This window comes from Mustela erminea, chromosome 12, assembly GCF_009829155.1.
Source record: "Mustela erminea isolate mMusErm1 chromosome 12, mMusErm1.Pri, whole genome shotgun sequence".
Lineage (NCBI taxonomy): Eukaryota > Metazoa > Chordata > Mammalia > Carnivora > Mustelidae > Mustela > Mustela erminea.
In genome coordinates, this window is record NC_045625.1 from 52,885,797 (window position 1) to 52,910,239 (window position 24,443).

Below are 24,443 nucleotides of genomic sequence, written 5' to 3' on the forward strand. Positions count from 1 at the left end.
AGAGACGCTCCCTCTTGCGCTGGAAGTTGAGGCCGGCCCCAGGAGCAGCCGCCGCAGCACCCACAGTTGCTGCTGCTGCCATTTTACCTGACTTGAATTTTACAAGTCGCTGCTGGAGGTGGTTTAGTTTCAAATGATGCAATAGTGGAAGATCTGGAGGAGGCGGGTTAAGATTCCTGTCCATCTCTTTAATGTTGGGAAACTCCTGACAACGAATACTGTCTTTTCAATGTAGCCCTTAAAATAAAAGCGAAACAAAAACCAAACGACAGCTCCTTTACTCGATTGACAGGCAAGAGGGCAAGTCAGGCTGTTTAAAACCTTTTTACAGCCCGTCCCTTGCAATGAGGACCCCAGCACCACAAATCAATGAACTTGAGCTTGCTAAGTTGCATCTTTTTATTATTGAAACTTTTACACTACACGTGAAGGCAAATGATGAAATAGCGTATTTGTTGCTATTTTCATCCATGACAACCTTTCTTTATTTATAACTTTAGCCTGTCCTTTGGTATGGCCTGGAGGCTTCTGTTTTTCTTTCTTTCTGTCTTAGTTCTTTTCTATAATCGAGGTAGAAAAACTAATCGTGCTTTGACTGTACATACCCTCCTTTCCTCAAAAGTTTTTTTGGCTGTCTGTTGTATATTAAATTAAGTATTTATATGTCTGGCATGCAAGGCTCTCTACGGTATGATTTCAGTTTGATGTTCCAGCCAGTGCCCAGCTGCTTCCCTAGGTACAATCAGTTAGTTTAATTAGTGTTATGCTGGTATTGCAAAGGAGGAAACAAGACTGGCAGTACATAGTTAATGTGGATTGAAATTTTTGAATCCCTAGTCTGCTTGTCTAAAAAGATTTGGTACTCTTAGGGCTATATAATGTCAGGGCATTGTTGAGTGAGAGAGGGGTTGCTGTGAATAATTAATGCTTGGACAATAGGTGTAAACTGGGACTGTCCTGGGCATATTCAGACTATGGCCACCCTAGCCATACCCACTGTCTGCAAGATGAGCTGAAGCGTTGAGAGGCATTAGCTAGGGAGAAGGACTCTAGGTCTGTGGAGCAAGTTAGGTTTTTTTTTTTTTTTTTTTAAAGATTTTTTTTATTTATTTATTTGACAGACAGAGATCACAAGTAGGCAGAGAGGCAGGCAGAGAGTGAGAGAGAGGAGGAAGCAGGTTCCCTGCGGAGCAGAGAGCCCGATGTGGGGCTCTATCCCAGGACCCTGGGATCATGACCTGAGCTGAAGGCAGAGGCTTTAACCCACTGAGCCACCCAGGCGCCCCGCAAGTTAGGTTTTAAACAGCAGAGAGCTTGGCACACAGATTCTTGGTAAATATTCATTTGCTGAGTGAATGAATAGAAGCATAAGTGATGTTGCTTAATGACTTCTCAGTGTTTGCTCTATCTTTCATTTATTAAATTCAGTAACTGTTAGGTTCCTGTTACATGTAAGGTACTACATTGGTCCTAGGAGATGAGCAAAGTACCACCAGAATATTTTGTTCATGCCAAATTCTCTTTTGTCCCTCCATGGTATGCCATTTCTATTGGTAGAAATTTCACAAACATTTATTGAATATTTGCTCTGTGCTGAAACATTTGCTCTTTGTACGTGTCTTAGAAAGAGAAGACATGGTTTTAGCTCTCTAGGATTCTCTGGCTAGGTAAGGAGATAGGACACGTGTACAAGAACTCTAGAGGAGAGCCCAAGGCAGGGTAAGCAAGCACCATGTACTGCACTGTGGATTGGGTACTCTTGACTTATATGTAGAAAGTCCTTAATCTTTCATTTGGCTGAAGCACTGCACCTTGAGTGAACAAGACCCAGTTTGTTGGTTTCACTGGGCATGTGAGTCTAAAATGGCTTGTTTCAGCTGGGGAACTTTTTAAACAGTATACACTTGATGGTCTTTGTGGCCATTATTTTATATGCTAGGGAAGTAGAAGTGACAAAGCAGTGTAGCTGGAAAAGTAGTAGACTAGGGATTAAATGAACCCGGCTTTCTGTCACTATTTGTCTAGTAGTCATTTATTCATGGCGTGTGCAAACATCTGCTTGCAGATAGAGCAGTGAACCAGACAGAACAGGTTTCTGTCTATATCTAGTGATTTAATTGAGCAAGTCTCTCATTCTCTTAGGAGGGTTCTCTTAATTTTCCTCATCTGAAGAAGGAGAGACTGGATGAGTCCTAAGTGTTCTTCCAGTTCTAGAAGTCTATGCTTTTTTTGGGGGGCTTCTTTTTGGGAGAAGAGCTAATACTATGGCAGTTCCTTCTCTTCAGAGTTACTAAGGACGTGAGAGTAGTAGAGGAGCTGTCACAGTGGCTGGTAGAGGGGGTGCTTTCCTGGGTCAACTGGTGTTTGTTGTTGTTTTGTTTTTATTTTTTTCCTGTTTAGTTGCTAGGAGGATACATGTGGGAACATAGAAGGTAGGGCTTGCAACCTCAAGGGTGGCAAGGGAGGGAGGCAGAAACATCTTAGATATTACAATGATTTTGTAGCCCTTCAGAGCTTGGTCAACAATATCTAATTAACATTAAAATTTCTCTCATTGAGTTTTCTAGGGGATTATGTATGCCATGTTGACATCGGGTTCTTGGGAGATATGCACAATGTATGCAAGATCAATACTATAAGCCTACGGCAAATAGAAGGCTAGGATTGAAGGACTTCCTATCAGTTACTGGATCTTGAAGTCATCTCTTTCTTGGTGAACTCCTCATATGTGCAGGCTGCCCATTGGCTGCCTCGTGGATGTTGCTTTTGTTTGGCCCTGAGTGTTTTTGTGTGTGACTTGGTATTTGAGAATTAAATAGGAATAGTTTATATTTTATTGTTTAATCCTATTATTCAGTCCACATACAGTTAAGTATGGAAAAGATAAAATATCGATAGCACGTGAATATCTAGCAGCTATTTAAGTTAAAAATTGTGTTCTCATATGAAACAAAAGTTAAGTTTACTAAAATTAACTTTTTAAATTTTTATTTATTTATCTGCGTAATTTCTACATCTCACGTGGGGCATGAACTCACAACCACCAACCAGATCAAGAGTCGCATGCTCTCCCAACTGAGCTAGCCAGGCACCCCAAAAAATAACTTTTTAAAACAATAAGAATTTTTTTGAGCCCAACGAGGGGAGCTGAGATCAAGAGTTGGATGCCTAATCGAATGAGCCACCTAAGCATCTCTAAAATATAACTTTTAAGAAGATAATTTTTCAGTTGTTTTACCTTTGCTAGAAAAATAGCAGTGTTGAATATCTTTCAAAAATTTGGTTACATTGCTGTTGTTATGTAGAAATGGGAAAGTTGCCTGTGTAATTTGATACATTACATTAAAAGCTACTCAGCAAATATAAAGTTAAATGGTAATAGTTTTAAAAATTTTTAATTTAACTTAAAATATTTATTGTTATTCCAAATTCATTATTGAATAAAACGAATAAACTTTAAGCTTGCCCTTTTAATGTATAAAGCACACATATATATATCTCTCAGTGCTTTTAAAATTTTATGGTGGGTGTGGTTAGGGAAAAGTGTCTAATAAGGCTCCTTAGAGGGCAATAATGAAAAAAGTTGAGAAACACTGAGCTGGCGCAAGAAATACCTCATGTGGCAGATGCTTTCATGGTCTGCCTTTTTGGTCCAGGATTTAAAAATTTTTATAATTTTAATTTAATTTTTTTGGCGCTGGATTCTTCTTAGATCTATTTTTTTAAAAAGATTTTATTTATTTATTTGACAGAGAGAGACAGCGAGAGAGGGAACATAAGCAAAGGAAGCGGAGAGGGAGAAGTAGACTTTCTTCCTAGGAGGGAGCCCGATGCACGGCTTGATCCCAGAATCCTGGGATCATCACCTGAGCTGGAGGCAGATGCTTAACCACTGAGCCACCCAGGTGCCGCTAGATCTAATTTTTTCTTTAAAAAATTTTATTTATTTGAGAGAGAGAGTGCAAGTGTGTGCAAGCACACACAAGCAGGGACAGGGCAACAGGCTGCTGGGGGGTGGGGGTGGGGCAGAGGGAGAGGAAAAGGGACAAGCAGATGCCCTGCTGCCCTGCTGAGCATGGAGCCCGACTTGGTCTCAATCCTAGGACCCTGAGATCATGACCTGAGCTGAAATCAGTAGTCAGATGCTTAACTGACTAAGTGATCCAGGCACCCCAGATCTAATTCTAATTTAGAAAATTTATCCATTGGAATTTAAGATGAAGTTTAGATAAGATTGATTGCTGTAATTTATTTTTTAAAAATTTATTTATTTATTTGACGAGAGAGTGCGAAAGAGCAAGAGCAAGCAAGCAAGCACAAGCAGGCAGAGGGGCAGAGGGAGAGGGAAAAGCATGCTTCCTGGTGAGCAGGGAGCCAACTCGGGACTTGATACCAGGAGCCTGGGAGCATGACCTGAGCTGAAGGCAGACGCTCAGTTGACTGAGCCACCCAGGCGTCCTGATTGCTACCATTTTTTTAAGAATCAGATTTGTTCTTTCATTCCACCACAGTTCATTGAGCACCTAACAGGTGCTAACAGTCCGTAGATGCTGGAAGTACACACTCAGTGCACACTAAGATAAGATAGCATAACTGTCCTTGAGGAACATACATTCTAGCAAAAGACCCAGTTCTACAAGTAACTAGTTCTATCTTTGGGTCAAAGTAGGTTTTAGGTAGAAGGCCCGTGTAATTTATCATCCATAGCTGGCCCATATGGGAGTAAATGGATGCTTTCAGTGATTACCCTAGGACAACGGGTGCAACACAAAGATGTCACCCTAGTTTAGGGGCTGGCGGGGACTTTAAGGAAGAGGTGATATTTGAACTGGGTCTTGAATGGTGAGCAGGCTTGTGCTGGGTGGAGCAAGTGGGATAGGCTCAGGCTTGGTGGAAGCTGAGGTGGGTAAGAAAGAGAGCACACCTGGGGTCAGCAGGAAGGGAGGGCCGGTGAAGTGAGACTGCAAAGTCCAGCTTGGATCATGTGGCACAGGGTCTGGAACATCATGCTAAGGAGTTTGGGTTAAATCTCCTAAAAAATGGCAATCTGAGAGGGTTTTTAGCTAGGCCAGTGGGGTAAGGTTATTAATTTTAGGAAGATAAATGTGATGAGGTTGATGCAGCCAGATTGTGGAGGTGGCAGCAGGAAGGGCGGGTGGCTGTTGCAACACTTAATGTGGGAGGCGGTGAGGACTGAAGTGGGGCAGAGGCCGGAGCCTTCCAGAGAAGAGGCTCGACGTGAGCGAGGACATGGAGGAGGACGGGCTTGGGGCCTTTTCCCCGGTTGGAGGGTCGGTGGATGGGGAGGGGTGGGGAGCTGCTTAGTAATAATTCTGGGTTCCTTGTGTGGCTGGGTGTGGTGCTAACACAGGAGGAGTGGGTGCAGAGGGTGGGGGAGGACCTCACATGCAATATGCTCCCCCTCATGGCTCACTGTGACTTCCCTTACCAAGGGGAGCACGCTCTGTTTATAAAGGCATGAGTTTGGGCTGGGTTAAGAAAGTGTGTTTGTAAATTGGTTCCGCAGGTCAGTGGGAGGAAAAAAAAAATAGCATCGGTGTATACCATCAGCCTCTCACTCCTGCTCAGGTTAACCAACAGGCAGTTTTCCTGAGATGGTCATTCTTGAGTCTCCTGAGATGCCATCTATCCTCAGAATGCCACTTTCTCAGGGAAGCTTGCCTTCAATTTCTCTTCCCTTCTTACTTGGATACCCTCCTCCTTCCTTTCAAGTCCAGTAGCAGAGGTATGCTCTCTCTCTCGAGGCAGGTCTCAGATCTTCCTGGCGTTAGCTATTTGCCTTCTTATCTTAGTTCCGTGCCCAGGGGTGCTGTTACTAATTATCCACAGTGCGAATCTGATACCCTGAATTCTGTGACGCTCATGGTTTCCACCTAACCATCTGTTGACATCTCCCCAGCCCCAAGTCTTGGGGGCCCCAGTGGCCTTCTCATGTGGGTCTCCTGGAGTCACCGTGTGCTCACTTTCCAGAAGATCAACACGTGGAGACTGCGCGGGGGCTCATGAGGCTTCCTGGGGAGAGCTTTCTGCTGGTGCCTGATGTGTTGGAGCTCTTCTTCCACTCACATGCTTAGTGGGTATTGGTCATACACGCTCACCGGTTGGCTGTGTTGGTTTGGGCGTCACACCTCTCCAAAGGTATTTTTAGGGTGTTGGATGCCTGGCAGTTCACGATGTGGTATGTAGTAAGTGCTTCTTTGCCGAGATCTGTGGACATGTCCCCTTAGTAATATTGTGCTGACATATGTGTGTGTATGTACATACACACACACACACACACACACACTCACACATCTATATCTCCTACATATTTTAAAATATTTTATTTTTTAAGATTTTTATTTATTTATTTGAGAGAGAAGGAGAGAGCAAGAGAGCACAAGCAGCAGAGGGGCAAAGGGAGAGGGAGAAGCAGGCTCCCCACCGAGCAGAGAGCCCGACTCGGGACTTGATCCCAGGACTCTGGGATCATGACCTGAGCCCAAGGCAGACACCTGACTGAGCCGCCCAGCTGCCCCTAAAGTATTTTAATGAAATAATGCCACGTACATGTATTTGTTGGGTCTGATTGCAACTAGTAAATAAGAATTATTTAGTCTAATTTAATGTGTTGGAGATTGTGTTAGGTGCTATAGGGGCAAACACAGCTCCTGCTCTAAGTTACTATCTAGTGGGGAGTGGGAGCCGGTGTGTGGACAAATGGACCTAATACTTGGTGCTGAGAACCGTAGAGGAGGGAGACCAGGGTGCTTTGGGAACACAGAGGGGGGCACTGCATCTGAAGGAGGGGATTGGTAGTCAGGGATGGTTTCCTGGAGGAGGCCACTTCTCAGAAAATCTGGATCTTACAGGATGAATAGGGGTTGGCTGTGTAGGAGAGAAGTTGGGAACGAGGGGAACTCTTGAAATGTGTCCCAGGGAGAGGGAAAGGTGGCATAAAATATAGAGGTGGGGGGGAATTGGCGGTGCTCTGGGTGTCAGGGAACGAGTCTGGAAGGGTAGGAAGGGCTGTCCGAGTCTCCCATGTGTGCACTTAAGGGTTTAAGCTAAGGAGAGGTATGGAGAGATCAGTCGGTGGCTGGGGCCTTTCTCTGGCAGCGTATGCAGGCTGATGGGAGGGACACGGGACCCATGGCGGGGAGGTAGTGTTCCAGTGTTTTGTTTGTCCAATGACTGTTACAGCCCACTGGAGGCCGACCGTATGCCAGGGTAGCTAAGCAGTGGGATAACTTGATTGGGTACAATACAGACCAGATGCTTAGGAATACAGACACACGCATACAACTCTGACCTGAAGGAGGGGGTGTCCAGACAGCATAAACACCCTGGCGCTCCTAGGAAGGAGCAGTCATCAGGACAGTCATCAGGACAACGTGGGACAGCATGCCCCCGCCCGCACATCAGCTGACTCGGCTTCCTGACCAAGTTTTTGTGTGATTTAGTGCTACCCAGCTGTGTGACTTAGAGCAAGTCCCTTAAGCCTTTTGGGCTTCGGTTTCCTCATGGGTAATGGAAGGAGTGGGCACTGACCATCTGTTTCTGAGGTTCTTTTGAACTTTGACATCTGTGATCTAGACAGTGGCTTTTGATCTGGATGGTGGGGGTGGATTTCAGCAGGAGGCAGTGGAACGGATCACACCTTTATTCCTTCAAGCAGAGGGAGCAGCAGAGGAAACATGCTCAGGCACGGACAAAGCATGACGGAGGCCATTGTGCCGAAGCAGAGGGTGTGCGAGAGCTGTGGCTGAGGTGGGGGAGTCATAGGTAGCAGGTTCTGATAGACGTTTGGTGGTCAGCTAAGGAGCGGCTTTGTTTTTTTTCTAATTTTTTTTTTTTGACACATGTATCCTTCTGTATTTGGGGAAGGTCTTTCCTTCTCTTTTTTCCCTTCCTTCATTCCTTCCTTCCCCTCTCTTTCTCTTTCTCTGTCTGTCTCTCTCTCCCTTCCGGTAAAGGAAGTAATGATGATTCTATGATTCTGTTTTAGTTTCCCTTTCTCCTTTCCCAATTCATTTATGAAATTTTAAACTAATGACTGTCAACTGCAATGCAGTGTTTAAGGAGGCAGACAAGTCAGACAAGCCTGAGTAATTCCATAGGCTTATGTTTTTCACATAGATTCTTACAAAGTTCTGAGATGCAGAACCACATGACCCACCACTCTGGAGTGGTCAGCAGGACCAATCCAGGTTTCTCTGGGGGTCTCCTTAGTCCTTTTTCCCTCCCTGCTTCCCTAGACCACTCTGTCCCAGAGTTCTTGGGGTCCTGGCCTCTTTTCAGTTCATCAGCCACAGTTCCTTCTATTCAGAACTAAAGGAAACAAACCTCAGATTCTCGCATTGTCAGGCCAAATGGGGTGTGATCTGTTCCAAAAGGAGGTGGGTAGGACAGATGACTGAGTGGTAGATTCCTGAAGAGAGGGGAGTGGGGCCTGACTCCAAAACCTCTCCCGGAAGCACTCATGATTCGTCATCTGTGCAGAATCATTGACGGGTGCTCATTGCCCAAGAGCAGCCCTTCCCTGTGCAGAGTGGTATTGAGCTTCTGAAGTGGGCCAGCTTGGGTTCAGATCCTGGCTTCCCATTTGCTGTGTGACTTGGCATGCTATTGAACCTGTCTGATGCTCTTTGTTTATAAAACGGGGATAATGATATCTACCCTATAAGGCTGCTAATGAGGATGAAATGAGTCTACAAAGCCCTCGGCATACAGAATTGCTCCAAAAATGGCAGTTCTTTTTTCCATCTGCTTTTACCTTAAGATCTTGCTGCCACTGTTTATTATTTATGGGTTTGATGAAGAATCTGCAGCAAATGTTTTAGTGTGTTCAACTATAGTTTTGCCTTATTTTTGCAGCCAATTGAGAAGGAAATTCTGTGTAAGCACATGTCTGAGAAAAAGGCAGTGACTGGCCCAGGGTCACTCAACTCCCTTGGGCACAGACTTGGCATTAGAAGTCAAGTCCTCTAACTCTGCATTCGATTGAATGCAGAGGTCAGGGTGGGGGGTGGTGGACTTTGTCAAAAAGACAAATGCATTCTGCCCCCTTCCTGCCTGTTTTTGTAAATAAAGTTGTTGTTAAGACTGAGAGAAAGAACGAGGAGGGGCAGAGGGAGAGGGAGAGAGAATCCCAAGCGGACTCTCCACTGAGTGCGGAGCCTGACTTAAGGCTCAATCCCATATCCCTGAGATCATGACCTGAGCCAAAATCAACAGTCAGACACTTAACCAATTGTGCCATCCAGGTGCCCCACAAGTAAAGTTTTTATTGGGACACAGCCATGCCTGTTTATTTAGGTGTTACCTGTGACTGCTTTCACACTATAACTGTGGAGCTGAGTAGTTGGGACACAGACTATATGGCCCACAGGGCCTAAATATTTATCAACTCTTTTTTTTTTTTTTTAAAGATATTATTTATTTATTTGTCAGAGAGAGAGTAGAGAGCACAAGCAGGGGGAGCAGCAGGCAAACACTTATCCCACTGAGCCACCCAGGCTTCCCAGTATTTACCAATTCTTTATGGAAAACAGTTGCTGACCCTTGTGCTGGACGATTTTAGGGGCTATGTGTAAGTTTGTTTATAACGTGTTGTAAGCCTTCTGAATTCAATGTGCTTATTTCCTTGGGGTGCCTGGCTGGCTCAGTTGGTTAGGCAGCTGCCTTTGGCTCAAGTTATGATCCCGGGGTCCTGGGATCGAGTCCCGCATCGGGTTCCCTGTTGAGTGGGGAGCCTGCCTCTCCTTCTCCGTCTGCCTGCCGCTCTGCCTACTTGTGCTTTCTATCCCTCTGTCAAATAAATAAATAAAATCTTTTTTTAATTGCTTATTTCTTTAATACTCATATTGGCATCAAAAATTACAAAAAAATAGAAATCTGTTTGACACATCCCATGAGGTGGTATGGTACAAATTCTAGAGTTAGACGGACATGGCTTTGAACCCCTGTTCCTCCATGTACAACCTTGGATAAATTAAGCTTCAATTTCATCTGTCAAGTGAAGAGAACAGAACCTACTTCAATGGGCTATTGTGGGGAGTAAAGCCCTGGAAAGTGTTTCGCTTTTGGGGCGCAAAGTTGGCTCTTAGCTTTATCCTGTTTGAGACCACACAGCCTGATGCTTGACATTGTTCTCCCAATGGGATGAGGAACTGGCTATGTGAAAATCGGCCTTTCCAGGCTCCAGGGCAACTTCCGTCCAGCAGGTGGATCCCTTTAGGATAGATGCAGTTAGCTCTCAGACTAATCCCAAGACTCCAGCTGGCTCAATTCTGGAGTTAATAGTCTTCACACTTTCCTTTCCTGAGGCGGGAGCAGAAACCACTTACCACAGAAGAGAGTGGTCAGCAGGGGTTCAGTGCAGAACTGTGTTAATATTTGTTAGGAAGGCGTTTGGCAGTATCAGTTATATTTTGAAAATGGCATTTCCCCATCAACGCATAAATGGTACGTAACCTTCGGGTTTTTCCAAGCATTTTGCTGTGCGGGGCAGTCCCCTCTTTAACATTAGTGAATGCCATAACATTCTTTGCAATTTTCATGTAGCACCTCAATATTAACAGGGGACTGAATTGTAAAAGGTGTGCTTGTGTTCAGTTACTTAGCGTAAGAGGTTAAAAAGTAAAGGAGGTGACAGTGTGTGCGCACTCCTGGCCCTGGAGGAGGTTCTGGGGTGCTTGCTCAACCCCGCGGCAATGTGCCATGCCAGCCTGCTCTTCCTAAGGTTCAAGTCCTATTTCAAATCTGTTCACAGCTTCTCATTGCCGTTGAGGTATTATGCAGACCCCTTAGCATGGTATATAGGGCCTTCCTTAGGACCTGGTTCACGGTTCTCACACCTTAGTGCACATAGATCCCTAGGTTAGGGGAAAGGGTGACTCATTAAGATGCACATTCCTAGGCCCCTCCGAACTAGTCCTATGGAGTAGGTCTGGAGTGGCTCCCAGAAGTTTGCTTTCCCAACAAGATTAATGGTATGAAAATGCCTGTAGCTCCCCTTGCACTCCCCACCTCCCAAAAGGTCAGTCCCTGCTTTGAAGATGCTGTTCCCTCACCTGGCCAGTTCTGTATTGGTTAAGACCTGTGGGTACCTCTCCTCCAGCCTTTCTAGCTATTTCCTCCTTCCCTCCCCGCCAGGTGCTCAATAACTATGTAGCATTTTGGGGGGCCAGAAGGAGAAATACCTCTCTTTTGGTACACATGCCGTGATACCTAGCAGGGATGGGACTGAGCCATCCCTTTGTTCCAAAAGGAAAGGGTGGTTTTTCTTTCCAGTGGAGAGAGAAAAGGAACTCCCTTTAGGGATTTCTAACAATGTGGTATTTTTATCTTAACCAGGAAGGAGAATTTGCCTTCACAATCTATTGGCCTGATTTCAATGCACTTGAAAAACAAAATAGCCTTATTGAGATGTAAATACATACCATAAAACTGACTCCTTTTAAGTGCGCAATTCAGTGATTGTTAGTAAATTTACAGAATTGTGCACACATCACCACCATCCAGTTTTTTTTGGAATCGAGGTATAATTAACATAAATATTTATATTCGTTTTAAGTATACAGCATAATGATTTGATATGTGTCAATATTGCAGAATGATCTCCACAATCAACCTGGTTAACATCTGTCACCATTTATTAGTGACTTTTTTTTCTTGCTTTGAGAACCTTTAAGATCTACCTTCTTAGCAACTTTCAAATATGGAATATATTATTATTAGCCATAGTCACCATGCTGTACCTCACATCCCCAGGACTAATTTATTTTTTTTTGGAAGTATGTACCTTTCGACCCCCTTGATCCATTTTGCCCCCCCACAATCCAGTTTAAGAACATTTCCATCACCCCATAAAGATTCCTTGTATCAGTTTGCTCTCACCTTCATACACTTTTAACACTTAAAATAATTGAACAGTTTAAAATCACCAGAAGAAAATAAAATTTCTCAGGTAGAAATAAAAACAAGATGCCAGAATGTATGATAGGGATAATGCAGAAGTGTTAGGCATCAAAAAACAGGACTGGAGGGCGCCTGGGTGGCTCAGTGGGTTAAGCCGCTGCCTTCGGCTCAAGTCATGATCTCAGGGTCCTGGGATCGACTCCCTGCTGAGCAGAGAGCCCGCTTCCCTTTCTCTCACTCTGCCTGCCTCTCCATCTACTTGTGATTTCTCTCTGTCAAAATAAATAAATACAATCTTTAAAAAAACAAACAAAACAAAACAAAACAAAAAAAAACAGGACTGGAGAACCGGGTGCACTTTTTTTTTTTTTTTAAAGATTTTATTTATTTTAGAAAAAGAGAGAGAGAGAACAAGCCAGGGGGAGGGGCAGAGGCTGAGGGAGAAGCAGATTTACTGCTGAGCAGGGAGCCCAACGTGGGACTCAGGGCTCTTTATTCCAGGACTCCAGGATCATGAACTGGGCTGAAGGCAGACACTTAACCAACTGAGCCACCTAGGCATCCCTAAAAGGGTACATTTTGGTCAGCACTTGACTAGGCTTTTACACTGTGACATCATCAGAAGAGAGGTTCGAGGGCTGCATGAATTACCCCTTTCCAAATGACGAATTTGTCCTGTTTGCAGGAAAGAAGATGTGTAGTTTTTCCTGATTTTCTAGTTCATTCCCCAAGGCAGATGCTATTTATCCAATGCATTTAGCTCCTGCTAGAGGAATGAACAAGCAGTTGCATTTCTAAGCCATTTATCAGTTGAATAAAAGGAGCTGGCTCCATAGCTGAAGTCTCAAGTGGACAAAGAGTCAAATGAAATCAGGCTCTTTTTAGGTGTCCATGAATTTCAGATCTATTTTGGAAAGCATGTAAGAGAGAGGGGAAAGAATATAGGTGAGCTTGTGGGTTAGCAGACTCCATCCGAGAGGGTTCTGCCGCTGGCTGACTGTGTGACCTTTGGCAAGTTACCTAATCTGATACTCTGTGAGCTTCAGTTTCTCTTCAGTCAAAGGGGGATTCTAATACCTACCCCACAGGGGTGCTGGGTGCAGCCTTGGCACCCCACACCGAGTGTCTGCTGTACTATACACACTTAGTTGCAGGCATTAATTTGAATAGCAACTATGTATAGATTTCATTTTTTAGCACTACATGCCAGATGGGTCGAATTTTATAGAGTGGGAAGGAATCATGGTGAGATGGTATCAAATACAGCAACTAACTATATTGAGCATCTTGAAATTAAAAATTCATTTACTGATATTAATTTGAAGAGTTAGGTTTTTTTTTTATTTTAAAGATTTATTTATTTATTTGTCAGAGAGAGAGAGAGCGCACACGCGCACAGCAGGCAAAGGGAGAAGCCAGCTTCCTGCTGAGCAGAGAGCCTGATGTGGGACTCCATCCGAGGACTCTGAGATCATGACCCTAGCCCTAAGCAGATACCCATTCAGGCGTCCAGAAGATTTAGTTTTGGGAGAAAAGGTTTTGTCTTGTTTTTATTTTAAAATGCCAGCAGCGGTAAATATCCTTCTGGAGAACTGGCTCAAGCTGGGTAACCAAGGACAAAGCACCTGGAGTCATAGTTTCCTGCTCTCACAGTGAGCCTGAGTGAAATAACACATGCAGTCCAGCCGGGGGGAAGATAGGGAGCGCTCACAAAATGAGGATAACTGTCCTCATACACTTAATGCTTTTAGAAGCTGGAGCTGGTCACATTTCTAACAATTTGCTGATTTACTAATAATAACGTGTGTGTGTGTGTCTGGGGGGAGTATTTCTTCCAGCTTTTCCAAATAGAAAACATTGAGGTTTGTGGAATTCCATCAAACATAAAGCACGTCTACTCTAATCTCATAAATAGTTGAGAAGACTTTACTAAGACATGAGGCTCCACGGATAAAAATGTGTCTAATTATATTTGGCATTTTAAAAAGTAAAGCTACTAGCTTAAAGGAATCATTTCCTTCTTCTAAAGGCTTACATGTTCTTACCTTCCTTTGTAGTTTGCAGAGGAGGAGGTTACATTTGAATTTAAGCAAGTGTGTTTTTGAAACACACAAGACCAGTCTCAGTCCACACTTCGGGTCTGCACGCCTGGGAGCGGTTTTCACAGGACAGAAGATTAGGCTCCTCTTGGACATGTGACATGCTTAAATGAACTGTCTCTTTATTAAAAACCACAAAGCATTCCATTTCAATTGTGGCAATGTGGAGACAATCGTCCTTTCTGTAATTACTTCAAGAGCAAACACAAGGCTTTGGGGGAACAATTTAAAACGCCATTGTTCAGTCAAACCAGCCCTCCCTGTGCCTCATCCACGATTCCCCATCTCTGTTCCCTTCACTTTCCCCTTCTTTTACTTCCACATTTCTGTCAGCTAGTCTGTCGAATCTAGCTCCAGAACATGGCTCCTTACTGCAGGCCGGCCCCTTCTCTCCGCGCACATCATCACTCTCTCATGCCTTCACCACTTGGACAGCACCCTAATTGGTCTGCCTGCTCCCTCCGCCTTCTGCAGCCTGCTCCCCTCTGCAGCCCTCATACTCACTCACAAACATTATTACATGTTACTACCCTGCTTAAGACTTTCGTGGCTTTCTAGAATGGTTAGAATACTATGCTTCCCCCTCTCCGCCTGCTGCTCTGCCTACTTATGCTCATTCTCTCTGTCAAATAAATGAATAAAATTTTTTTTTAAAGATTTTATTCATTTATTTGACAGACAGAGATCACAAGTAGGCAGAGAGGCAGGCAGAGAGAGAGGAGGAAGCAGGCTCCCTGCCAAGCAAAGAGCCGATGCGGATGCAGTGCTCCATCCCAGGACCCTGGGATTATGACCTGAGCTGAAGGCAGAGGCTTTAACTCACTGAGCCACCCAGGTGCCCCTAAATGAATAAAATCTTAAAAAAAAAAAAAAAGAATAATACAATGCATGCTCCTTCCTGTAGTCTGTGCGGTCAGGCTTTTGCCTTCCTCCTCTGGCTCACCAGCAGTTCTGCCCACCCTATCTTTCAGTAGATCTCCTGAACGTGCCTCATTCTTTCCCACCGTTGTGCTCCTGCGTGTTTCCCCAGCCTGGCAGGCTTCAACCAGCCCTTCACATGACCGGCTCCTTCTTAACTTTCCATGCTCACTTTAAAGATCAGGTTGCAAGTGCGGCTTTCCTGAGGTTCTGTCTTCAAAGCAGCCTTTCTCTTTTCTCTGTTACGCATCCTGTGTATTTCCTCTTTGATATGATCAGAGTCTGTGTCATCTTGTTTATTTTCTCTGTGTCATCTGTCTCCATCAGGCTGACAGTGCAGGAAGCAGAAACTGCTGTGGGTCATTTAAGTAACATGAGTTTAAGAGGGGAAGTAGGTGGGCGCCTGGGTGGCTCAGTGGGTTAAGCCGCTGCCTTCGGCTCAGGTCATGATCTCAGGGTCCTGGGATCGAGTCCCGCATCGGGCTCTCTGCTCAGCAGGGAGCCTGCTTCTCTCTCTCTCTCTCTCTCTCTCTGCCTGCCTCTCTGTCTACTTGTGATCTCTCTGTCAAATAAATAAATAAATAAATCTTTAAAAAAAAAGAGGGGAAGTAGGTGATCACAAACTGCGCCAAGGGCCTGTAGGAGGAGCTCTAGGCTGAGCCTCCAGGAATGACCTTCAGCCCTAACTAGAGCTGACTCACTAAGGGGAGGTGCTTATACTCTGGCTGAAGATTCTAGAGCTAAATGTTCATGGCACTTTGCAGTAGCTGTCATTCAGGGATCAAGAATCCAGAATCCAGAAGCTTTGATTGCCACTGCTTTTTATACACGGGAAGCTGGAAAATGGATGCTGGAGCATTGCTTTTGAAACGACCTCAGCTTCCAGGATGCCTGGGTGGTTCAGTCAGTTGAGCATATGGCTCTTGATCTCAGCTTGGGTCTTGATCTAGGGTCATGAGTTCAAGTGCTGCAGTGGGCTTCATGCTAGATGTGGAGCCTACTTAAAAAATTACCTCAGCTTCCTCACTTTTGTTTGACAGCAGAAAAAGTCTGAAGGGGGCAGGAAAATGGCCTTAGCCTTCTGGCTCTTGTACAGGTACAAGTGTATCTTGGTTTGGATAGCTTAATGTTCACACAGAGTCAGTCCACTTCCTCTACAGCTGCAAATCTGTAAGGCTCTCAGGAGCTCCTCTCAGTGAAGTGTATTGAATTTTCTCAAATGTCTGTTATGACCCAAGCAAAACTCTGTTATGATTGATTTCTTCTGTTGTCTCTGTTTCTCATCCTTTTAATTTTTTGTTTTCAGATTGGCTGCACATTTTTGCCAGTTTTCACTTTAGATAGCTCTCCCTTAATTAAAAAGAAATGATTTAAGGAGACTTAGTTTTATAGTTTAGAGGTCTATTATTCTGATAGAAATGCCGACAGTTCTCTAGCTTCCCCTTTAAGTATTTAGAGTAATGGATAAACAGCTAAGAATTGGCAGTGAAACAGCTTCAAGTGGCGGCAAATCAGGCAGACCTTTAATATTCTCATTGTAATAAAGTCCATTTTGTAATGTACATTAGTATGTAAGTTGGTGGCTGCATACCTCAGTTTTCATTAGGACAATCAGAAAAATAACTGAATATTATAGCTAAAGTTTAGATGTGCCTAACCTTGTAAGATTCCTTGGCAAAACAGAATTCTCATAGTAAACAAGTTCCAAGTATTAGAATATGCTCAGAGGAGATAAAGAGTGAGAAGTTTAAATGCTGCCTAGGCCAAATTTGGGACAATTTGAGGACAAAAATAATTAATGGCAGTGATGTGTACAAGCCATTTTAAGTAATAGGACTCCTTGAGCCCATATTAATGATAACCAACTAGTAGATAAATGGGGGATATGGGAGGGCTTTCAGTAAAAGGAGGGAGTGCTGGAGTTGGAAAATCAGTCTTTAGCTATTATAGTAAAGATTAAGTCAGGCACCTATCACTGTAGGTACTGAATATAGGGACAAATTTGGATAAGGAGAATATTTACATGGTCCTTTTTTTTTTTTTTTTTTAAACATTTATTTAGGGCAGAGAGAGCATGTGCATGCAAGCATACTTGAGGGGAGGGACAGAGAGAGATAGAGAGAGAGAATCTTTTTTTTTTTTTTTTTAAATTTATTTATTTATTTATTTATTTATTTATTTATTTTTATTTCCAGCATAACAGTATTCATTATTTTTGCACCACACCCCGTGCTCCATGCAATCCGTGCCCTCTATAATACCCACCACCTGGTACCCCAACCTCCCACCCCCCGTCCCTTCAAAACCCTCAGATTGTTTTTCAGAGTCCATAGTCTCTCATGGTTCACCTCCCCTTCCAATTTCCCCCAACTCTCTTCTCCACTCTAAGTCCCCATGTCCTCCATGCTATTTGTTATGCTCCACAAATAAGTGAAACCATATGAGAGAGAGAATCTTAAGCCGTCTCCTCCCCTGAGCACAAAGCCCAGTGCAGGGCTTGATTTCACAATACTGAGATCATGACCTGAGCTAAAAACCAAGAGTGGGATATTCAGCTGAGCCACCCGAGCACCCCTATTAACACGGTCTTACACTGTCTCACCACAAACTCCTTATTAACTGGAAGACAAAATAGTAACTGGCAGTGGAAATATCAGACAACAGGTTGGTCAGGTGATTAAAATTCATATCACCAGTGATGGCAGATGAATTATCTGTGCCTCTAGATACAAATGACCTGACAGGGGACACGGTGTCCTTTCTCTAGTAGCCTAATCTGGGTCTAATCATGGGAAAACATCAGAGAAACTTCATCTTTTTTATTTTTATTTTTGAAAAGATTTTATTTATTCATTTACAAAGAGAGAGAGTATGTACAAGCAGGGGGAGGGGCAGAGGCAGAGGGAGATGCAGACTCCCCTGAGGAACAGGGAGCCCAATGCAAGGCTCAATTCCAGGACTCTGGGATCATGACCTGAGCCAAAGGCAGACACTTAACCGACTGAGCCATCCAGGTGTCCCTCAGAGAAACTTTAAATGAAGATTCTATTTACAAAAAAAAAAAAAAAAAAAAGGAGAGGAGCACCGTACTCTAAAAGTAGCAGTGTCATAAAGGACAAAGACTGTGAGAATGTTCCAGATTAAAGGGGTTGAAGGAGACATGACTGTGTACTGAAGGAGACACAGACCGTGTACTGTAGGGGAAAAATGCCAGAAAAGAAAATTGTTGGGTCAGTTGACAAAATTGGAATATGGACAGTAGTTTTAGGTAGTTAAATTAATTGAAGTGAATAACTGTATGCTGGTTGGATAAGAGATTATCCTTATTTTTAGGAAATATACCCTAAAGATTCACAGGCAAAGGGCCACAATATATGTAATTTACTTTCAAATGGTTCAGAGAAATGGTAGCTAAGTAGCTAGGTAGAAAAGAAGGAGAAGGGGAGTGAGGGGAGAGGGGAGAGGAGATTATAAAGTAAACAGGGCAAAGTGTAAATAATAGAGGAATCTGGTTAAATGGCAAACAGGTGTTCTTTTTACTCTTCATATTCTGGTAACTTCTTTAAGTTTAAAATTATTTCTAAATAAAGAGTTTTTAAGAAAACTTATCTAGGAACTGAAAGTGCTGTTTGGTTATCCTGGACATGGAGGTAACTGGGGTATGAAACAAATTCAGCTGAAAAGTCATGTTACTTTACCGTGGAGAAGTTTTTTTTCTAGGTATGTTGAATCTGCTAATTTTGAAGTAATACTTGAACCTTTTTTTATATTGTTCTAATTGTTCATTCTTTTTTACATTATACAAATAATACATAAAAGCATTCTTTTATGAAAGATCTAAATGATGCAGAAGTCAAAACATGGTCTTTCCTGTACCATTCCCTCTCTTCTCCTTCTCAGAAGAAATCTGTGGTAGAGTTTTTAATAAGTATATACATACACCTTTTCTACGATGAGGCTTTTCATTTAATGTATCTTAGAGATATTTCCACTCTTTGCTTTATTCTTTATGTAATGACTGAAGGGAATTGGGTAATGTAAATGTATCATTATTTATTTACTATTTCTGTATAGAAGATCATTTAGGTAGTTTCTAATTTTTTCCCAAAATAATATGTTCCATAATGTATATGTATATAAATATTATAGTAGCATAGAATCCTAGAAGTACTATTACTGTGTCAATGTATATGCATTTAATTTTTAAAATAGATACTGTAAGGCTGACTTTTAAATAGACTGTAACAAAGGTATATGTTCACTTTCCAGCATCTCTGCCAAGTATGGACTTTATCAGTCTCGTACATTTTTGTCAGTTATATGAACAAAATACTACTACTTTTTAGGTGCATTTTTTTTTTTTAAGTGGACTCCACCCCCAAGTGTGAAGCCCAAAATAGGTCTTGAACTCAGGACCCTGAGCTCAAGACCTGAGCTGAGATCAAGAGTTGGGCACTTAACCAACTGAGCCACCCAGGTGCCCCCCCATCTTTTTTTTTTTTTTTAAGATTTTATTTATTTATTTATTTGACAGACAGAGATCACAAGTAGGCAGAGAGGCAGGCAGAGAGAAAGGAAGAAGTAACTCCCCGCTGAGCAGAGAGCCCAATGTGGGGCTCGATCCCAGTCCCCTGTGACCACGACCTGAGCTGAAGGCAGAGGCTTAACCCACTGAGCCACCCAGGTGCCCCCCCTTTTAAGTGCACATTTCCAAGTTTATTGGCTGTTGGATTTCTTCTTCAGTGAACTGTATTTTCCCATCCTTTATTGAGCTTTTTGGTTGTCTCTTTCTTACTGCCCTGTGATATTTCTTTACTTATTATGGATAGTAATTTTTTGTCTGGTAAAGGAGACTTAAATATTTTCTCCTAGCTATATGCTTGTCTTGGAAGTTTAAAAATTTCATGTAACCAAATTTTTCATTCTTTCCTTTATGTTTTGTGGGTTTTGTCTTAGAAAGATTGTTCCTATTTCAAGATTATAAAAAAATATTCTCCATACATTCATCTCTTATGTGTGTATACATGTGTGTATACTTAGTCTATATCAAAATTTGTATATGGGTTTGATTTTATTTTTGTCCCAATAGAAAACCAATTAGCTTGGTAACATTTACTAAATAATTTATTTTTCTTTCTCCAATTGAAAAATGTAACTGAATCATAAATTCCTATATATAAAGAAATTTGTGTTTGTATTCTTTATTATATTCTATTGATCTCTCTCTATCTATCTATATCTGTGGCGCAGGAACATATATGTATGTTCCTGTACCAATTCCACGGCTTTAATTTGTCCAGCAAAATCCTGTTTTCCTTTCAGATAACTTTAGAATTACTTATCAGATTTCTTGGCATGATGGATAGGAGCTCAGTCTATGGAGTCAGAGAGGTCTGTGTATAAACCATTTATTAGCTCTGGGATGATAATTGTACTTCTTTTAGAGCAATGCTATCTGGTTTATATGAGACTATTTTAAAAAGCAAAGCATATAATACTTGCTATATAAACAAGCTAAATATTTTATATATTCTCATAGTGACAGAGATTTGATGTGTTCCGTAACAGTTTGGTATCTCATTAATCAGAATAGCCCAGGGACACTGGGTGGCTTAGTCGGTTAAGCATCTGCTGTTGGCTCAGGTCATGATCCCAGAGTCCTAGGGTAGAGTCCCTCATTGGGCTCCCTCCTCTGTGGGGAGACTGCTTCTCTCTCTTTCTCTAGCTTGCTCTCTCTCAAATAAATAAATAAAATCTTAAAAAAAAAAAAAGGAATAGCTATTACATTGACTTAAGTAACTAGTGTGTACATAAACATACACATGAACAAAATTTCTGTCTACAGTGATGTTTGAAGTGTAACAAAATGCATTCGTTCATCCCTGGATTCGCTCATTTGTCTCTTTTTTTCTTTCAAGTAGTAGTTTGGGTGTAGCCGTCATGTGTTGGCATTGTGCTAGTTTGGTGCTGTGGGTATGCCTCATGGAACTTGTAGCTTTGGCCCGGAGGGAACGCAGAAAACAAAATAACCGTGTACCTAAGTTTGAAGTGAGATATATGGTGTGAGGAGAATTTGTATCTCCATAACTCTGGTTGGGTGAGATGAAGGTCATTTTGTTAAGTGGCACAGTTTGTTGAATTTACAAAATTTGTTTGTCAGAAGAAGGTTTAAAGGCTTTTTTCCTTCAAGATTTATTCATTAAAAAAAAAAATATATATATATGTGATTTTATTTTTATTTTAAGACTTTATTTTTAAAATATTCTATTTATTTATTTGACAGAGAGAGATACAGCAAGAGAGGGGACACCCTGGGATCATGACCTGAGCTGAAGGCAGATACTTAGACTGAGCCACCCAGATTTATTCATTTTTAAGTAGAGAGATTGGGAGTAAGTGAGAGAAGAGAGCATGAGGTTGGGGGAAGAGGCAGAGGGAGAAACAGACTCCCCTTGAGCAGGGAGCCCATGGGGTAGGGGTTGGGGGGGTGGGCTGGGTTGGGGGTAGGCTTGGCCTGGGGCTCTATCCCTGGAACCTGGGATAATGACCTAAGCCAAAGGCAGATGCTTAATTAACTGAGCCACCCAGGTGCCCCAATTTTAAAGTTTTTTTTTTTTTTTAAAGATTTTATTTATTTTTGAGAGAGAGAAAGAGTGCACACATGAGCAGGGGGAGGGGCAGAGGTAGAAGCAGACTTCCTGCTGAGCAGGGAGCCGATGCAGGACTTGATCCCAGGACCCTGGGATTATGACCTGAGTGGAAGGCAGAGCCACCCAGGTACCCACTTAAAGGTTTTAATGACAGTGGGTAAAATCACAAATTCTGAATTTGAACTTTGGATCTGTCACTTATAGATGCTTTGTGACTTGGGCAAGTTATTTAACCTCTCTGTGTCCAGTTTCATATTTGTAAAGTGAAGGTAATACTAAGCCACTTCAGAGGGTTGTTAAGAAGGACAAATGAGGGGCGGCTGGGTGGCTCAGTGGGTTAAAGCCTCTGCTTTTGACTCAGGTCATGATTCCAGGGTCCTGGGATCGGGCCGCATCGGGCTCTCTGCTTGGCAGGGAGCCTGCTTCCTCCTCTATCTCTGCCTGCCTCTCTGCCTACTTGTAGTCTCTGGCAAATCAATCAATCAATCAATCTTAGGAAAAAAAAAGAACAAATGAGTTACTACATGTAAAAGTATTTAGAACAGTGCCTGGCATGTAAGGAGAGCTACAGAACTGACACCATTATTATAATACCCTTCTTATGATATCAGTATCCAAATTTTTTTTTTTAAGATTTATTTATTTATTTATTTATTTGACAGACAGAGATCTCAAGCAGGCAGAGAGGCAGGCAGAGAGAGAGGAAGGGAAGCAGGCTCCCCACCAAGTAAAGAGCCCGATGCGGGGCTCGATCCCAGGATCGCAGGACCACGACCTGAGCCAAAGGCAGAGGCTTAACCCACTGAGCCACCCAGGCATCCCAATATCCAAATTTTTAACACTTTATGTGGACATTTTTTATATTAGCTTTTTTCCAAATTCTTTTAAAAACCAACTTTATGGAGGTATAATTTGCATGCATTAAAATGCATCCATATGAAGTATACAAGTTAAATTTCATAATTGTGTATACCCATTTAACCACCACTGTAATGGAAATCTTGAACGTTTGCATCAGCCTCAAATACATCTGCTATGTGGTACCCCCTTTGCAGTTATTTCAAATTCTTTTTTAATGTGTTAGTTTTACCAGATTTTTAGTTTTTTGTCTTTTACATGTTTAGAATTTTAAATTCTTAATTTCTTTTTGATGTATAACATACTCCAGATACTAATTATATGATCTGCTATACTAATTCCTTCTGGCAGCCTCTCATGCTAGTTTAAGTTTCCGTTTTTAATTGCTTCTTTTTTTTTTTTTTTTTAAGATTTTATTTATTTGAGAGCAAGAGCATGTGGGAGAGAGAACATGAACAGGAGAAAAGGGGTAGAGGGAGAGGGAGAAGTAGATTTCCTGCCAAGCAGGGAGCCTGATGCTGGACTCAATCCCAGGACATTGGGATCATGACCTGAGCTGAAGGTAGGCCATTAAGGGACTGAGCATCCCAGCTCCCTTTATTTGCTTCTTGTTAGAAACCAACACATCAGCATTTCAGTTATGATGGGATTGATACAGTTAATGTCTTAAAATGTAAAGTTTATTTCTCTACATTATACAAATGTGTAGGTAAGGCATTTCGCTTGTTGCTGAAATTTTCTTTCTTTCTTTCTTTTCCTTTTTTTTTTTTTTAAAGATTTTATTTATCTGTCAGAGAGAGGGAGTGAGAGAGCGTAAGCAGAGGGGAGCAGCAGGCAGAGGGAGAAGCAGGCTCACCTCTGAGCAGGGGATCCGATTCAGGATTTGATCCTAGGATGTTAGGATCATGACTTGAGCTGAAGACAGATGCTAAACTGACTGAGCTACCCAGGTACTCCTGAAGAAGAATTTAGTCTTGAGAGAAATGAGTAAGTTGGAGTCTTAGCCTTTTCTCCCTTAGAATGCCTCCAAAGCACAAATTTCCACATTTCTGCTTTGCTAATACCTATAATTTTCATGAGGGTAGATACCCTCGGAGGCAAAGTACTTTCTGAGTGGTTTAATATTTGGACACATAACTTTTCTCTGCAATATTAACAACAAAAGTAATAATTTAATGAGAGTTGACATTACTGAGTACTTCTAGACCAGATACCAAGCTAAACCTTACATACATCTTGTGTAATTCTTCAACCCCACAAGCTTGGTATTGTTGCTGTTCCCATTTTACAATGATGAATATGAATCTTAGAGACTCTAAGTAACTTCCGCAAGACCACACATAGTCAATAAATGATGGAGATGATGGTGGGAACTCTATAGCCCATGTTCTTAGGCTTATTACCCTCTTGAATTTAAAGCTTGAAGGCTGTGGGCTTTTGGTAAATAACCTATAGTTAATAGATTTTTTTCCACATCTATTTCTTACTCTAGTCTCAAAACATAGAATGGGATAGGGAAAGAAATTTGATGTTTTATCCATTTGTGTAAGTATAAGCAAACTTTTTTGGTAAAAGGCCAGATAGTATTTTCAGCTTTGTAGAACATGTGGTCTCACTTGCAACCACTAAACTGTGGAAAGCAGCCACAGACAATATGTAAATGATTGAGTGTGTTAATATTCCAATAAAACTTTATTTACTAAAATAGGCAGTAGGCTGGGTTTGCTGTGGTGGACTGATCTGTTTGGGGACACCAGGGCATATCAACCAAAGGGAGGTAGAACCAGGATTCTTAGTGCCAAGTGTTGTGCCCTACCCACTCCCCAAATGTCCAAGCTGTAGCACAGAGTACCACTTACCAGTGCCTTTAGGAGATACAAGTTCCAACAATGATAGGGTAATAACTAGTGTTTTGTACTCAGGATTTGTTCTACATGCTTTTTGCTGTGTCATTTAATTCATGGACAATCCACGAGATGGGAAACTGAGGCACAGA

At 42.3% G+C, this 24,443-nt stretch overlaps 1 protein-coding gene across 2 annotated transcripts in view; it reads left to right on the plus strand.

Moving 5' to 3' along the window:
• The window catches only part of TTC39B (tetratricopeptide repeat domain 39B), a 132,920-nt gene that overhangs the window by 1,192 nt on the left and 107,285 nt on the right, over window positions 1–24,443 (plus strand). The gene's annotated exons all lie outside the window — the stretch shown is intronic.